This window comes from Rhinolophus sinicus, chromosome 18 (genome assembly GCF_057876585.1).
Source record: "Rhinolophus sinicus isolate RSI-liver-muscle chromosome 18, RSI-T2T, whole genome shotgun sequence".
In the NCBI taxonomy this organism is placed as follows: domain Eukaryota; kingdom Metazoa; phylum Chordata; class Mammalia; order Chiroptera; family Rhinolophidae; genus Rhinolophus; species Rhinolophus sinicus.
The window spans coordinates 70,147,609-70,166,569 of record NC_142518.1 but is presented as its reverse complement, the minus strand read 5'-3'; the positions used below and the strand labels follow the sequence as shown (position 1 = coordinate 70,166,569).

Here is an 18,961-nt window from a genome sequence, read left to right as displayed (position 1 = left end):
TATTCTGGATGTTAGCCCCTTATCGGAGGCACTGTTTGCAAAAATCTTCTCCCATTCAGTTGGTGGCCTCTTTATTTTGTCGATGGTTTCTTTTGCTGTGCAGAAGCTTTTAAGTTTCATATAGTCCCATTCGTTTATTTTAGCTTTTACTTCCATTGCCTTTGGAGTCAAATTCATAAAATGCTCTTTGAACCCAAGGTTCATAAGTTTAGTACCTATGTTTTCTTCTATGCAGTTTATTGTGTCAGGTCTTCTGCTTAAGTCTTTTATCCATTTTGAATCAATTTTGCTACACTGACAGACAGCAGTCCAGTTTCATTGTTTTTCACGTGGCTATCCAATTCTCACAGCGCCATTTATTGAACAGGAGGTCTTTTCTCCATTTTATGTTTCTGGCTTCTTTGTTGAAAATTATCTGTCCATATTTATGAGGCTTTATTTCTGGGTTCTCAGTTCTATTCCATTGGTCTGTGTGCCTGTTTTCCTGCCAATACCCTGCTGTTTTTATTATTGCTGCCCTGTAGTACAAGCCAAAGTCAGGAAGTGTGATACCTCGAGCATTGTTCTCTTTTCTTAGGAATGTTTTGGCTATTCAAGGTCTTTTGTGGTTCCATACAAATCTAATGATTTCTTTTTCTATGTCTTTAAAAAATACCATAATGATTTTGATGGAGATTGAATTAAATCTGTATATTGCTTTGGATAATATGGCCATTTTAACTATGTTGATTCTTCTAATCCATGAATACAGAATGTCTTTCCATTTCTTTGTGTCTTCTTCAATTTCTTTTAAAATGTCTAATAGTTTTCAGTATACAGGTCTGTCATATCCTTGGTTAATTTTGTTCCTATGTAATTTATTCTTTTTCTTACAATTGCAAAAGAAATTCATTTGTTTCTTTTTGTTTCTGATGTTTCATTGTTAGTATATAGGAATGCAATAGAATACAGTATGGCGATTTTTGTAGCTGGCAACTTAACTGTATTCATTTATTGCTTCTAATAGCTTTTTGGTGGAGTCTTTAGGGTTTTCTATATATAGCATCATGACATCTGCAAAGAGTGACAATTTAACTTCTTCATTCCCAATTTGGATGCCTTTTATTTCTTTCTCTTGCCTGATTGCTCTGGCAAGGACTTCCAACACTATGTTGAAAAGCAGAGGTGATAGGGGACAGCCCTGTCGTGTTCCTGAACGTAGAGAAAAGGGCTTCAGTTTTTCACTGTGAATTATGAGAGTAGCTGAGGGCTTGTCATATATGGCCTTTATTATATTAAGGTGTTTTCCTTCTATTCCCGTTTTATTAAGACTTTTAACCATAAATCGATGTTGTGTCTTGTCAAATGCTCTTTCTGCACCTATTGATATAATCATATGATTTTTGTCCTTTATTTTGTTTATGTGGTGTATCACATTGATCAAGTTGTGTATGTGGAACTATCTTTGTACCCCTGGGATGAGCCCCACTTTGCTGTAATATATATTTTTAATGCATTGTTGCATTTGATTTGCTAGAATTTTGTTTAGGATTTTTGCATCTGTATTCATCATTGATATTGGTCTGTAATTTTATTTTTTGTGTGTTATCCTTACCAGGTTTTGGTATCAGGGTAATGTTGGCCTCATAAAATGAGTTAGGGAGTATTATCTCTTCTTCAATTGTTTGGAAGAGTTTGTAGGACAGGTATTAGATTCTCTTTCAATGTTTGGTAGAATTGACTAGTGAAGCCATCTGGTCCAGGACTTTTGCTTTTGGGAAGGTTTCAGATAACTGATTCAATTTCGTTACTGGTGATCGGTCTGTTTAGATTTTCCAGTTCTTCATGGTTCAGCCTTGGAAGGCTATATGTGTCCAAGAACTTGTTGATTTCTTCTAGGTTACTGAATCTGGTAGCATATAATCGTTCATAGCATTCTTGGATTGTTCTTCGTATTTGTCGGATCTGTGATCCCTTCTTTCATTTCTGATTTTGTTCATTTGTGTGTTTTCGCTTTTTGTCTTAGTGAGTCTAGCCAAGGATTTGTCAATTTTATTAATCTTTTCAAAGAACCAGCTCTTTGTCACATTAATTTTTTCTATTGTCTTTTTGTTCTATATTTCATTTAGTTCTGCTCTGAGTTTTATTATTTCCTTCCTTCTTCTGATTTTGGGTTTCATTTGTTCTTCTTTTCCTAGTTCTTTAAGGTGTAATGTGAGGTTATTTATTTGGGATTTTTCTTGTTTCTTGAGATAGGCCTGTAATGATATAAATTTCCTTTCTAAAACTGCTTCCACTGCATCCCCAAAATTTTGGTAGGATGTATTATTCAAATTATCCCTATTTTTCATTCTCATTTGTTTCTATGTATATTTTGATCCCTCCTCTTATTTCTTCTTTAACCCAGTCACTCTTCAAAAGTATGTTGTTTAAATTCCACATACTTATGTTTCTTTCCTGCTTTATTTTTGCAACTGATATCCAATTTCAAAGCCTTTTGATCAGAGAATATGCTTGGTATGATATCAATCTTCTTCAATTTGCTGAGACTACTTTTATGCCCCAATATATCGTCTATCCTTGAAAACGTTCCATGTACACTAGAAAAGAATGTATTGTCTGATTTTCTAGGATGCAGTTCTCTATAAATGTCAATTACATCCATTGGATCTAACGTGTCATTTAGAGTTGATATTTCTTTATTTATTTTCTGTTTGGATAATCTAGCCACAGCTGTCAATGATGTATTAAGGTCCCCTATTATAATTGTGTTTTGGTCAATTTCTCCCTAAAGTTCTGTTAGTAGTTGCTTGGTATAGTTTGGTGCTCCCTGATTGGGGACATAAATATTAATGACTGTTATGTCTTCTTGTTATATAGTCCCCTTTATCATTATGAAATGCCCATCATTGTCTCTTGTTACCTTTTTTGTCCAGAAGTCTGTTTCATCTGATATCATTATGGCTACACCTGCTTTTCTCTGGATACCATTTGCTTGGAGTGTCAGTTTCCACCCTTTCACTTTGAGTCTATATTTGTCCTTGTAGTTGTGGTGTGTCTCTTGGAGGCAGCATATGTTTGGGTTTCGTTTTTTGATCCAATCTGCTACTCTGTGCCTTTTTATTGGTGAGTTCAATCCACTTATATTTAGGGTTATTATTGATACATGAGTGTTTCATATCATTCTATCTTTTGTTTTCTTGTAGGACTGCATCTCCATGGTTTCTTCGCCTTTTTCCTGCTGTCTATTATTTCAGTGTAATTGTATTCTATGTTTTTTACCTCTTTTTCTTCTTTCATTATGTTACATACTTCAGTTCTGGGTTTTTTCTTGAGTGGTTACAACTGAGTTTATGTAAAAGAAAGTTTCATATTTAGTGTATTCCATTTTCTTCAGCACGCTTACTTTCTCCTCTTCCTTATGCCAGTTGAGACCTTTACTGGCCCCCCTTTTTTGTTTTGCTTGTCACAAATTATCCCTATTTATGCTGGTAATAGCTTTCTTCAGTATTTCTTGTAGTGCAGGTCGTGTGTTAAGAAATTCCCTCAGCTTCTGTATGTCTGGAAATGTCTTTATTCTTCCTTCATACCTAAAGGATATCTTTGCTGGATATATCATTATTCTTGGCTCATAATTTCTATCTTTCAATAGTTTGAATATCTGTTTCCACTCCCTCCTGGCTTATAGAGTTTCTGCTGAAAAAACTGATGATAATCTAATGGGCTTTCCTTTGTAGGTTATCATCTTCTTTTCCCTGGCTGCCTTGAGGATTCTTTCTTTTGTTGTTGATTTTAGACAGCTTCAATACAATGTGCCTTGGAGAAGGTCTGTTGGGATTGAGGTAACTAGGTGTTCTATTTGCTTCTTGGATTCGAGGGTCCAGTTCTTTCCACAAGTTTGGGAAGTTCTCATCAACAATTTGTTTGAATATATTCTCTGTTCCCTTGTCTCTTTCTTCTCCTTCTGGTATGCCCATTATTCTTATATTGCTCTTTCTGATGGAGTCAGAAAGTTCTTGTAGCATTCTTTCATTTCTTTTTAGTCTCAAGTCTCTTTCTTCTTCCATCCATGTCATTTCCAGGTTTCTATCTTCAATGTCACTGATTCTTTCCTCCATCTGGTCAACTCTACTTCCTAAGCTGGATATTTCTTTCTTTATTTACTTTATGGAATTCTTAATCTCCAGCAATTTTATTTGGTTCTTTTTTAAAATTTCAATCTCTTTGGTAAATATTCACTTTGTTCTTCGTTTGTGTTTTTGAGTTCATTAAACTACCTGTCTGTGTTTTCTAGCATCTCGTTGAGTTTTTTAAGAACTTAAATCTTGAATTCTCTGTCCTTTAAGTCACATATTTTCCATGTCTTTAAGTTCATTTTTTGGAGACTTTTCATTTTTTTTCTGAGCTGTCATATCACCTTGGTTATTCATGACAATTAATGAATTATTATTTCTCTTCCTAGGCATCTACAGGAGTGGGTTCTTCAACAGGTTCATAGAAAGAGGTCCTTCTTTTGTTTTACAGTAGGTGTTCGTAGAATGTTTTATTTTCTCTGTGACTGTATCCTTTTCTTCTCTCTCATACTGTAGTGTTATGTTTTCTCTGCTCTGTTCTGGCTTCTCACACAATGGGGGGATTCCCTGGAATGTGGGCCTATCCTCTGTGAGCAGTTCACCTGGGTCACAGGGTACTGCCTCCATGGGGGGATGTGGAGAGCTTCTGAAGTTCCAATGCTCTTCCTGCACTAGTTTCAGAGCCTGTGTGTTTCAGTGGCTTATTTATTCCTGCAGGATTCTTCCCAGATAGGTGGGAGCGGGGACAGGGTGGGTTGTGATAGGTGGCTGTGAGCAATGGCAGCGACCACCACCACAGCCAGTCCTGCACCCAAATCTCACCCATTTTCCAGAACTATTTAGGCTATGAGTCCATCGCTGTGGGCCGCAGTTCTCCGAACTGTAAATATTCTGTTCTTTAGATCTGACACTGCTACCGTTCAGCTTCTAGCACTGGTAGGGTGGGGGTGGGGCAAGCTTTGTGATGGTGGGAGGGGTCAGCCAGGCTCTGTGCCTACATCTTCCATCCTCTGCTGGCAATGAGGGTTTAAATTGCTGTTTTCACCCTTCTTCCCTCAGTCTTTGCTCTGAGGTCTCTGCCGTGAGAGTTGGATTCAGCTGTGTTGGCCATAAGTGGAGGCCTAGCAGTCCGAGTTCTTCCCTGTCCCGTGGCTGCAGTAGCTCCGGAATGCAGGGAGCTCTGAGCTAGGTCTGCGTCCTGTTCTCTTGGGGGTCTGCATCTCTGCACTTCATGCTTCCTTCCACTCCCACTCACCCAAGTTGCCCACCTTTAGTTGATTTCAGTTGCTCATCTGTTAGTCTTGCCTGTCTGCTGTGCAGGGAGTCCTTTGTGGAATTACAGTTGTTCAATTTGTTGTAAATTCCATGGGAGATTTCAAGAGGCTCAGCTTATGCTGCCATTTCTATGACGTCATCAAAATCATCAGTTTTAATAATGCCTTTGTATCAGTGGTACCTGTATTATGGCATAAATTTCTAGTATACACATGTGGGAAATATTGGATTTTTAATTTTAGTTTTTTGAGCATTTCATGCCTTGTCTTGTACAAAGTGCTGAGGAACTGGGGATACTGAAAAAAGTAGAAGACACTCACAAATTCCAAATCTAAATGAAATGACATTTCAAAAACGAACAACTAGAAAGTAACTGATATGACCTATATGGGACATATAATGGAAAGTAAACTTGGCCATGTAGGATGGACCCAAGTTGTAGAGACTTAAATACCAAGGCTAAACTTCCTCTTTTGCCTATAAGATCAGTTTATGGAATCCATATGTTTAACCTGGAAATATTTTTTACAAGGAGACTCATAATCCTCAAACATACCTGTTTCATGACACACCTCAATAGCTTTAAGAAATCACTTACCCTCTCTGTGTCACAGACTTAGTAGTTAATACACAGGTTTTTGAGTCAGTATTCAATCAAAACCCAAGTCATAGTATAACTCAATTCCTCAGTGATGAAAACAACAGGTTTATTAGAAGGTGATTTTTAGGCTTTTTTAAGAAAAAAGTACATTTATAGAATGATTAGGCTAATGTGATCTCTGAGCAACCTAACAATATGCTATTTTATTTTTAAAGAAGAACACAGGGATTGACAGGGATTGATTTTCTGCCTAATTTCCCATTTTTCAGGAGCAAACACTAGGGCTCTGTTAGAGGAAGACTGAAGACAGTCTCATCTTTCATGTTATAAAAAGATAAGAAAAGAAACAGAGGATACATGTTTCAAAAGGAAGGAAGGGAAGCACCAAAGGAAGAGGCTTGGTTAGGGACAGTGGTGGTAGCAAAAACTACCTTTGACCAATTCTGTTTTGATTTCAAGCCCAACTAAGCCCACAATTATAGTCATGGTGAGCAAGAACAGCTCAGGTTTCATTGCTCTGTATGTTGTAGATACAAGAGTAAAAGTGTTACTAATCAACATAAAATTCTGCCAATCTTTGTATTCTTTATATTTTTATTCATCAACAACTCTCTGTAAAGTGTTTGTTTATATCAGAGACTATGAACGAGAATAACAAGTCTTAGTGACTACAAGTCATTCCTTTGTGTGTAAAATATTTATAACTGATTTCCTCTTATCTCCCCTATACAGCTTTGGGGCCATCTTCCTCTGATGTTCATTAATGGGTGTTCAGAGAATGCAAATTGACTTTAATATTATTATGTATTGTAATACATCCTCCAGAACCTAACAGAAGCTGTTTTTCAATTATTTGTTATTATAGATGATTCATCACTATGAATAGTTAAGAGATAACCAAGCAAAGCCACGGGACCTACAAACATCTAAAAACTGTAGAAAGGCAATAACAATGTAGAGAAAGAGTGAAAAAACAAGCCAGATAATAGAACATTCAAACCATTCCAGAGATAAATGACCAGTGGGTGCAAGGAGTCTGAAACAGGGAATGGAGTGAGTAACCATAGGAATTCCTCTGTTTCTCATTCAATCACCTCACGAAGATTTTGTAAAAGAGGTTTTCAGCAATATACTGAATAACAAGGAGGGGTGGCATGACAAATAAGCAGAGGAAAATACATGGAAATATTTTTTGCACCAAGATAGGATCGGAACACTTCAAAGTGAACACATCTGTAACTACTTAAGAGTTGGTCTTGCCATTAGGGAGCAGTTAGGATGCATCCTAAATGAACTATTTAGTTCCACAGACAATGCCTTTACTTCAGTTGCTGCCACCAAAAGATAAGTGGTTCCTTTGTTTGGAGCAGCAAAGCAGACTCTGAAGTTTAAATAAAAAGGCTCACAGATTATAAGTGAAGAAAACCTAATATGTCCCCAGAACTAACCAGCGAACAAAAAACAATTACTTAAAATATAAATTTAGAGTGAGACATAATAGAATTAAAGATTATATTTTCTATAAATTATAATTTCTAATAAGTAAAATGTGTTGTAAATAAACAAATAGATAAATTAAGAAACTCTACTATGTCAATGAAAAATCTGCCTAAAGTAAGTTTTTGTACTGTTAAAAATAAGACAGTTTGAGATTACACTAAAAAATATATATATATACTCATGTAATATTAAAGAGAGCAAAGAATATAAAGGAAAACTTTTAAAGAAAGCAAGCAGTGTGGTTTCTTATCTTCATAGATTTCTTCCCATGTTTACATTAATTTGACCCTCCCGATATTAGTTTATCCTCCCTTGCTAAGCAAAGCCCCACTGTTTAAAAACCCAATTTACAAACCTTTTTCCCAATGGATGTTTCTATGCTCCAACTAACTTCGCTGAATTGTCCTGAACTAATTCTTGCTATACTCTTGGCACAACTCACCTCTGCTCAAGTCTCTCCTAAGGCAAACCTCCCCCATGGGCCTCTTTCTGCTATAATAGAGGCTTCTGGTGACACCATATGCACCCCAGCTGTTTCTAATTAACCCAGCCAGTTTGGCTTTGAGTGGATGACTCAGAAGGCTGACTTTTTTTAAAGAACCAAATCATTTTATACCAGAAAACTTCAGATTTAGTTAACTTAAGCAATTTCATAAAATTATTATAATTTAAACATGAAAGGATTTGTCATGGTCGCCCCAAAATTACTTCAGCACTCAAAAATGAGCAGCACTTAAGTTGTACATTAAAATGCAAGCAAGTGGAGGTAGTCAGATGACAGTGAACAATGTACTGAAATGATAGAAAAACTGTGCAGGAGTAATCTTTTACTCATAAACAATATATGATATATATTTTCTATACAAATTATCGTTTTATGATTCTCATTTTATATATGGAAAGCCCTTAAATGTAAAATTCCTATCAGATTCAGAAGAATACAAATGGAGCAAGATGAAAGTGTCCGGAGAGCCAAAAGCAACCTTTTCAAGTGATGTTGAGCCCATGGATATAAAGAGATTCATCTTTAAAGCAATGAAATCCACGGTAAAGCCAAATTAGCAAAACAGAAATCAGACTGGGGTGAAAATGAATTACTTCTAGGGGAAAACAGTACTTTTTAAAGTGAACCTCAAGAAGAAATTCTTTCATAAGGATTCATTTCAAACTCCACGTTCCAGTTTGAGGTTGCACTATAGTCAGAGAATATAAGGGGCAGGAGCTCTAACCTGTTTTGATTAAAGAAGCAATTTGTTTCATGAAAATTTCCGTACAGTAGAGGGAAGAAAACTGTCCATCCTGCACATCAAATTCTCAAAAGATTCTGTGTCACCTCCTTGGAAAATGCTTCCATTTTTTTTTTTCAACCTTCCTGTTTAGAAAGACATACCAAGAAGAACAAAGACTCAAGTTTAAGAGAAAAACCAATGTGAATGTAGACAGAATGAAATATTCCACAATGAACAATTTGGGCTTAAATTTGTTAGATATTAGCTACCTTTAAACAATGGTTTTTGAAAATGTCACAATGATTAATATTAGGCAAATGGAGTTGGACAGACATGTTTAATTTTTCAGTTTCTGGAAACCAAAGGAATCACTCAAATGCTATGGTGAAAACATTTTATATTTACATTTTTACAAACAGAAAACCTTTTCTATGGGAGGAATACATATTTGTTTGCTTTAAAATTAGCATGACAAGTACATTTTTAAAATAATATGCAGCCAAGGCTATAAAAGATTAGGTCCAGTTGTGCTAATACATTATATAGAAATTTCAAATAACACTGAACACAGCACATGGATTGCTATACAGGCAGACAGGGAGAGAGATACTCTTGAAGAATTTAAAATTTCTCTTTTGACTACATATCGAATTGCATGCCGACATCATGTTTACATGAGACAAATAAACTTATATAGGCTTCAAATATACATAGGCACAATAGTAAGAAGAGATCAGAAAATGTGGATAAAGTAAAGCCTTTTTTTAAATAAAATATAGGACCAGTCAAAGAGAGGATATTTTAATTAGATGGCATATGAGGAAAAGTACCTACAATGGATTTTGATGCAAAGTTGTTAAAAGAAAATTGGATTCCCAGCTAAGAAAAGTAGAGTGAATTACAAAGGAAAAATCCTAATCAAGGTCTGTGAATAAGATCAAGGACCAGAATAAATGCATAATATTTAAGAATCAGTGGTGATGATAGGTAGAGGTCATTTCATTTAAAAACCTAGCACCAAAATATAGGAAGAGGCAGTATAATTTTGAAACTAAGAGCAGAAGTTGTAGTTGGATTACCTACCATGTCTCCCCGAAAATAAGACCTAGCCAGACCATCAGCTCTAATGATCTTTTGGAGCAAAAATTAATATAAGGTCCGGTCTTATTTTACTATAAGACCCGGTCTTAATTTTTGCTCCAAAATACGCATTAGAGCTGATGGTCTGGCTAGGTCTTATTTTGGGGGAGAAATGGTATGTGTGAATCTCTGACCCACTACATGTTACCTGTATGACCCTGGTCAAATTACTGAACCTCTCTGTGCCTTAGTTTCTTTATCTGCAAAACGGAGTTCCTAATGGCATTCTACCTCATAGAGTTATTGTGAGGATTAAATAATTTAATATGCACAAAGGACTTAGATTAGAACCTGATACACAATTAGCATTCAATAATTATGAGTTAGTTTTAAAACACTGTGTTTGTTAAGACTCTTTAAATTTAGCTATTTAAATAGGAATTTCCATCTTTTAAAATATCTTCAATAAACCACTCTTGCAGAAAAAGGCTATTAGTCAAACTACATGGCATAATGAAAGTGACACTCCCACCTATAGCTTTCATTAATTGCAGACAGAACACCTAAAAAACGTAGTCTTAAAAAAATTTTTTTTAAATAATTATCTTCAAAATCAGTTCCAAGTACTACATAACTTTACTAGGATAGTCACTGCAAGTAACTATGCAAATATTAGGTTGGTTCAAAAAAAGTAATTGCGGTTTAAAAGGTTAAAAATAATTGCAAAAACCACAATTACTTTTGCACCAACCTAATAAATAAAGAAATGAAAAGGCCAAAAGATGCTGAAGTACTGCTCCATGTCTGCATCAGCTTTTGTTGTTTATGAAATGGAATATGGGACAAAGACAAGGTGATATGAATATTGTTTTTGTAGGCAAAAATCTGCAATTGTTGTGAATAACCATCATGTATTAAACACCTAAAAAAGGCCCTAGAGATATAAAAAAGTTATTAGACATTCTCCCTGTCCTCCAAAGAAAAGTACTCTAGATGTGGAGACAAAACACATAACATAAACACATAGTAATAGCTGCCATGAAAAGTGCAGAGCTAATGGAACGTAAGTCACCAAAGAGTGTTGTTGTCATTATCAGCAATAGAACTAGCTTCCATTCATTACCATGGGACATTTTAAAGGATATAAGAGAATGTGTACATATACTCTTCCTCATTTCCTCTTTATTACACACCCATAAGGTAGTCTTAGACCTATGTGATCAATGGCATTGGGATTCAGAGAGATTAAGGAAATTGACCATAAGCACCTAAATCATAAATGGAAGAAGTGAAATATGAACTCTTTCTGATTCTACACTATAACCCATGGATGTTGTATATGTTAAGAACAAGGATGAAACCAATGGCTGAATTTTCCTGGGGAAAATTATCTGTAGGATGCATGATAAATGCATTAAAATCCTATATAAATCTCTTAGGGGCATAAGACTATAACATAGCCAATTTATTTCCCAGTGAAAACAATAGCACACACATATACCTTGCGTAAAAACACTGCTGCTGTCCCCTAGTAAAATAGTGACAGGGATGACATGATACTAAGATGATTAACAGACACCATTCCACATGATAGTGACACATTTCCTCAACACTGACTTTCCCCTTTTCGCTTTCTCTTTCTTCAGGATGCCAGGTGGTAACAGTTGAGTTCTACCTACATGCAGGTCTAATGCCCGGTGTTCATGAATTAGCTTAATACAACATACCTTTGAATATTACCTGCTCAGCCTTTGCCCACTCTGTATCCCCTCATTACTCTGTCCTTTCACACTCCATTCACTGCCAGCAGCTGGGTTAACTGTTGAACAGCCTCTAAATATAGAGGGTCTCCTCTATCATTCTGGTGTTAGGAGATAAGTCTAGCTTACCTCAGGTAACGAAATGAATGCAAGGAACTGGAGTAAGGAAGACTTGAGTAAGGAATCGCAGTTCCACTCCTAGCAAACTGCATGACTGTAGACAGGTTATTTAACTTCTCTGAGCTTCAGTTTTCACATCAATAAATCAGGTATAATGATATTTGCCTCACAGGGCTGTCCTGAGCAGAATGCTGTATATAGAAATACCTCTCCATGTACTAAGTACTCTAAATAAGAGCTGATTCACTTTCCCATCTTCTTTACAGTTATACCATGTGATGCCAGGCCATTTTAATCATATGGAGTTGTATTTCAAGAGCATGATTTCACCCACATCTTATCCAAAAATCTGTACATTAAAATGCCATGCTATGATGCTGTTCCAATGACTGCCACATTGAACAGAAAAAGCAAATCACACCTTATAAATTGGTAAAAGGTTGGATCAAAATATTTCTTGGATAACAAAAAGCTTTACCACCAAATACACAAATATCGGTTCTTAAGACCACTGTCATATTTTTGCTCAGTTTTAGATAGTTTCTCTGCAAGAAATTTACAAGTTGTCATATAAATTGTTTTCAGAAGAGACATAATGCTTAAGAATTGAAGACAAATTAACTGGGAAAATTGGGACCTTGTTAAAGTGAGTTTCTATAGCAATTTCTTTCTGACTTTGACCAGGAAACTATTGTCACTATTGTTTTATGGGCTATTGTTTGATCTGAAAATAAATTAAGTACTTGCTTGTAAAAGGAAGCAAACTAATTAATGAAACAGAAATCTCTGAGAATATTAGATTTAACAAACATCCGCCAGCTATCATGTCAGATGCTTTTACATATTTCTTATTTAATCTTCATAAAAACGAGTGCAGTAAATATTATTCATATTCTACAAAGGAGGAAACTGAAATTCAAAGATGCTAAGAGACTTCTCAGACACTTAGTGAGTTTCTAGTAGTGCCAGATTGTAAACCTAGAGATTCAAACATCAAGCATAGTATTCTTTCTACAAGTATTCCACCCCAACTGCTATGAAAATCAGGAATGCTGCAGTGGATCAGACCCATGATTTACCCAGCTCTCGATGTCAGCACTGGGGATCACAGTAGCATGTGGAGGCAAGGGTGAAAAGCTGGTGTTCGAGGACAAGGATCAGGCGAGGACTGACTGACGGGTCAGAAGGCATACCTGATTCAGCGTTGGAGACAAGTTAATGACTTAAATCAGACAAGCAACACAAGTCTGAAAACACATAGGAAAAAGCATGACAGGCCAGACCAAGTAAAGATATGGGAACACAAAACACCCAAATCCAAGAGACTAAGGCAAATAGTCAAGGAAACTGGAAATTCACGGAAACCAGAGGGTCGGTCTCAGCAGTCAGGAGAACAGACATATGGTGCCAATAACAAGGCATGTTCAAAACCAATGTAGTCCATTCCCTGGCCAGGTAACTTCTGATAAACCTTAACCAGGACAAGAGACAGTTGTTCAAAGAGTCTAAATTACCTCTCTCTAATAATCATCTCAATTAATCAGTTGAAAGTTTTAAAGCACATTCCATCTTTCATATCTAACATCGATCAAACTCTCCTTTATCTACAGAACACAGTCGAGGTGAAAAACTGATCAAATATTTAAACTTCTATTGGTTGCCTAAAGATCACGTGGGGAAGCAATTAAAAAACACATGCTTATAAGAAATTTTGAAGCATTTTTGAAAAATCACAAACCTTGCATTTATACTGAAAGATGAAGAGGTGAAAAGCATTTCAGGATGCTGGGGGGAAAATCTGCCCTAAACAAAAGGGACTTGTTCCTAAAGGACTGATAACTAAAAGCCTTCAGCTCACTGTACTGAGACACAGACAACGACATCATGAAAACAGCGGAAATCACAAAGCACATACTGCTTAGTGTCATAATACAGAAGTGTATTTTGCTAAGGTAAATAAAATGAATCGGCGGACTTCATCCTCTCCTTAAGTTGGTATGTTATAGGGACAACATGTACTGTCAGAGTGTTGGCTATTCTCTCCATGGATATGCTGATCAGCCAATCTCAATGGAGCTAAATTTTCCCTTTTCTCAGAGCCACTTCTTTGAAGTGCACTTGAGAAAATAAAAATACATTGTCTTTTCTTCCATGTCATAATCAAAGATGCCTCCCGCCCTCCTCTGATATTAAAAAAAATGGCTAGGCTAGGTGGGCCAACATAACCAAATGCTTTTATATATTGAAAGCACACTTTTTTTCTTGCCTTTGTTCAGAGTAATACACTCTAAATGCCAGCTGCTCACCAAGGCCTTCATTCCACTAAGGCTTTTGGCTCTGAGCATGCTCAAAATGTCTTTACCATGTACAAATCAGCATCGCTCTTCAGTTAATAACAACAAGAATAATCATAACATATACTGCTTATTGAGCACTTACTGTATGTCAGCCACTGTGTTATGTACTTTCATAGAAATAAAGGAATCGTCCCTGCTTCTGTCAAAGGTTAACCATTTGAACTATGGATTCCATCCTTTCCTTGATTTTTCCTTCTCTAATGGATCATCTCTACTAGCATACAAACATGCAATAGAATTGTCCACATTTTAATAAAGAGATCCTTCCTTGATGTCACATCCAACTACTATCTATTCCTCTTCATAACCAAAAGGGTCAAACTCAATGGATATTCTCTGTCCCCATTTTCTCCCTCCTTGAAATACTCTGCTTTCTGTCTCAGCTACCATGAAAGGTAGGTTTCCTTCTTTTCTTTTATTCTCCTTTGCTGCTTTCTTATCATCTATGCCCCAGAGATTTATCCTGGGCCCTCTTCCCTTCTCTTTCTAAATTCTCTCTCTTGGGTAACTCATCCCAGTATCATAATGGTAAAAATCAGTATATTGATTATTCCCAAACATATATTCCCTGCCCATAATTCTGTGAACACCAGACTCACAGAAAAACTGCCTAACTTGAAGCCCTTATATTTATATTCCACAGGCATCTCACACTTAAACACATCAGAAAACAAACTTTGCTATTCCTCCGACTTATGCCCAAATCTATTCCTCCACCAGTTTTCTCCATCTCAATAAATGGTGCCACCACAGAACTAATTGTTTAAGCTAGAAACCTAGAAGTCATACTTAACCTCAATCTCTACCTCTATATATTTATTTATGTAGTAGTAGTAGTAGTAATAATAACATTTATATCAATCATTCTAAGAGGAGATAGCCCTGCTTGAACACCTAATATGTGTTGGGCACTGTGCTAAGTGTTATAGATGTATTAATTCATTTAATCCTCATACCAAGCCTTTGAGGTAGGCACTATTATTGTACTGATTTTATAGAAAAAAAAAAAAAAGTGAAGCAAGTAGGTGAAATAACTTTCCTGAAGCCACACATTTATTAAATGATAAAGCTTGGATTTGAATCCAAGGCAGCAGTCTCCAGAACCCACCCCCTAAGCACAGTAGGCTGCCTTATTTTATTTTAATTCGTTATATATCCCTTTACTTACTAGATTATTTTGAATGGACAGCTACCTGCTTGCTTAGGGAAAATAGGCTTCAATGAAAATCTCCCTGTGATTCAGTTAACTTTCTAAGATTTACATTCCTAGGACATATGTGGAAAGTTAAGCTCAGAGAGGTTAAGTAACTTGTTTAAGATCATAAAGCTAGTGAGTATTGGAGTTAGAAACCAAACCAACTCTTCATGAGTACAGAGAACAAAAATTTAACCACAGGCTATACTGCCACCTTGTTGAATTTGTTATACTAACAGATTCAAACTGTTCATCATACAGTTCCCCATCACCACACCTCAGACTGTCAAATCACAATTAAGCTCTTATTGTGCAAAGAAAGCTTTGCCTTAGGATCATAAAGTCATTAGCAGTTACGCTCAGTTTTAAAGTCATGTTTCTTTGTGAGCCTTTCTGAGAGAGATGAGGCCATTCTGGAGAGAGAGGCCTAGTTTAGGACTAGGACCACACTTTGTCTGCAGGGACGGCTACATGTCTTCCTTCCTGTGCAAAGGATGAGAGTATTGACCCATTATCAGTAGGGCAGAAATTCAGGAATCATTTCTCCAATAACAGAAATGGAAGGCTGGTATATATCTAGATTTTTTTTTCTGGGTTTGTCTGAACTGTAACACTTCTATAAAATAACCTCTAGGATAAAGAGCACAGACTGTAGTCATGAACTAGAATCTACAATCCACATAAAAATCAAATCCATGGCTTTGGCCAAAATAAGTTACAAAAAAGTCAGACAAGTTATATCGTATGCTCAAAAGACACTATTTTTTTTCCAAGCAGGACACATGTCAAAACACTGAGAAATTGGAAACATTTCTCAGTTTGTTTCTCAGTTTGAAGAGGGGCTTTAGGGAGTTGGCTACAGGTAACAATTAAAACATTATCTTTAAACATGAAATCTAAATAGCACGGGACTAAATATTTAAGGAATTTCCTAAATAGACCTTATGCCCCCAAAATGTATATATGCTGGGCTTTGCTATTTATTTTATTATTGCTCAGTAAAAAAAAAAAAAAAAAAAAATGTATTGATATCAGCAGAGGGAGAAAGGGAAAAGGCTAGAAACAAAAAAAAAAGAGAGAAAAAGTAAAAAAGGTAGGAATGAGGGAAGTGGCCCAAAATGAACCAGAAGCAGAGGATGAAGAAAACATTAAGCAATTTGCTTTGGGAATAGAAGGCTAAATGCAAGAACATTCATAAAATTGCATACATGGACTTCACCTTACAGAATATCTCAAGTCACAGAACACAGCACTACTAACTTTTACTCTAAAAAAGAAACAAACATACTACATGTACAAAACATATATATTCATATGCATTGGAAATCATAAAATTGCTTTAAATAACATGACGAGGCCCTTAGCTATCTCTCTATGATAAAATTTACATAATTTATTTTTTTACATCTTTAGAAGAGCATTAGTTCTCATTCGGTGTTTCCTGGGCCATGTCTCCTATGTCATCTGCATACTTTTCACCCAAGTTTGTCCACATATGGTTAGCTGATTCTTTGACTATGGAAAGGGACCATGAGCCAAGGAATGTAGACAGCCTCTAGAAGCTGGAAAAGATAAAGAAAAGGATTCTCCCCTAGTGCCTCCAGAAAGGAATGCAGCCCTGTCCACATCTTGTTTCATCCCGTTGAGACTCATTTTGGACTTCTGGTTTCCATCAAGTTTGCTGTAATTTGTTACAACAGCAATAGAAAACTAATACACCCCCTTTCCTATGGGTTTCTTAGCTCTTTCTCTTTCTCTACTACTGACGTCATACAGTTTTTTGACTGAACATCTGCAACTCATTTTCTCATCTTGGTTTCCCAAGAACAGGCTGCCAAGACCAAGGAATGTCTTCATCTTTACACATTGCTCCTAACTGAGATCTTGCCATTTAGTCCAGCAATCCAAAGATCTGATGGAATTAATTTGTAGCCTCAAGAGACATCTGTCCCTTTTATTTATATTATTTCCAACTTTTTCATCTTATTTTCCTCCTATATTAGTGTCCTCTTTTCCTTCTAGGCTGCTGCTTCAGAGGGTATAAAAACGAAAAAAGGGATACAGCCACCCATTAAGAACATTACATGGCTCTCAATTTCCCTCATATAGAGACAAGTCAAAGACATCCTTGAATAACGGAGACAGCCACACAAAGGGGCATGCTTTGACATAAAGCAGTGGATGTTTCATCTAAATCGATGCTTCCATACTTGTTTACAAATAGAAAGAAAACTGAGGCAGGGATGTGAAGGAAGAATTATTGTCAAAAATTCTATTGCCCTCTAATAATCAAAGAAAGGCAGGTATGAATCCAAAATGTCTTTCTTTATCAAGTATCCATTGAATGGCTAAACTGCATGCCTACCATTTTGCTCAACTCGAAGGGTGACAGAAAATAAAGTAGGGTCATAGCCCCTTTCCTGAGGGAGTTTGCAAACCTGAGAGAGAAACAAAATCAACATATATTAAATAACTAGGAAAACAACCCAGTACAATATATGATCAAGAGCTAAAGCCTATGGTTCTCATTTGATGTGCCTACAATTCAGAGGAACGTAAGATCAGTGAAGGCCAGAGTAGGTGGAGAAAGCTTCTTAACTAGGAGTCCAGGAGAGAAAGCCACTTTTTTTGCCATTGACTTAATTCCTTCAGCATAAGTACTATTTGTGAATGGGGATGAAGATGAACATACCTGCAAAGTCTCATTCCCGGGTCAGGGCTAGCCTATCTGAGTGCGCCTCTGCTTTCCCTTCTACTGAGAGAAGAATCCTTACCCTGGTACCCAAGGTCAGAGAGGCAGCTAGGATAATTGAATAAAAGAGATGGAAGAAATGGAAAGAGGCAGTGTGGGGAACAGGGTCTAAATAAAGCAAGGCTAGAAAGAGAGAGGAAGAAGGAAGTGGCACCCATCAACTTTCAAAATGACAATTACAGATTCCTTGCCGAAGCTCATAGAGGTGAGAAGAAGACAGCTGTGAGAACTAAGCCTAAGATCTCCCTAAATGCTATTTCATTGGCATGAAGACACAGCTGTACTTTCCTTTCTCTCTCTTGCTCTTGCCCACCAGGAGTTTAAGGACATTCTTGGAAGATATTTCTCAGATTGCTGGCAGCAAAAGTCACTCATATTGGGCCGTGTTTTCCAAACCAGCAATGTTCTACCTAAGATAATAATTAATAGAAGTTGAATCTGACTGTATCATAATGACAGATCTGACAAAGTGACCACATTGTTGGTAGTGGCCTGTAATTTGCAAAGATCTGGGAGGTATACAACTCATTGGCCCAAAGTACATGGCTTACAGTAGATATTCAATATATGCTTGTTGAATAAATGCTGAAATGAGTGATGGTGGAATATAACAAAAGTCTGAGACTATGGAAAATTTCTAGTACAATATCATGAACTTGCTTTCAATGAATGTTCAAGAGGACCTTGAATCTCACAAAGAATATTCTTACACTTCTGGTCTTTGCCTATCGCTTTATCCTCCTTTGATACCATTCCTCCACTTGCTCACCATACTCCATTGACATTCTTTCAAATCTTCAAACATTCCCTGCTTCTTCCTATCTCGGGGCAGTTGCAAATGATATTTCCTCTGTCTGGAACACAATCCCTTCTCCTCACCCCAACACCACTGACTAGCTCCTAGTCAACCTTGAGGTCCCTGTACAAATACCGCTTCCTCAGAAAATATTTCCCAATCTCTTATCTGAGACCAGCAATAAAAGTATGAACCAGTATATCATTTGCATTCATGTAATTAAGAAAAACAGTTAATGTCAGGA

The 18,961-nt window shown here is 36.5% G+C and overlaps 1 protein-coding gene across 1 annotated transcript in view; it reads right to left on the bottom strand.

Annotated features, from left to right (window-relative positions):
- Nucleotides 1-18,961, bottom strand: part of IL1RAPL2 (interleukin 1 receptor accessory protein like 2) — a 1,393,053-nt gene that overhangs the window by 1,072,058 nt on the left and 302,034 nt on the right. The gene's annotated exons all lie outside the window — the stretch shown is intronic.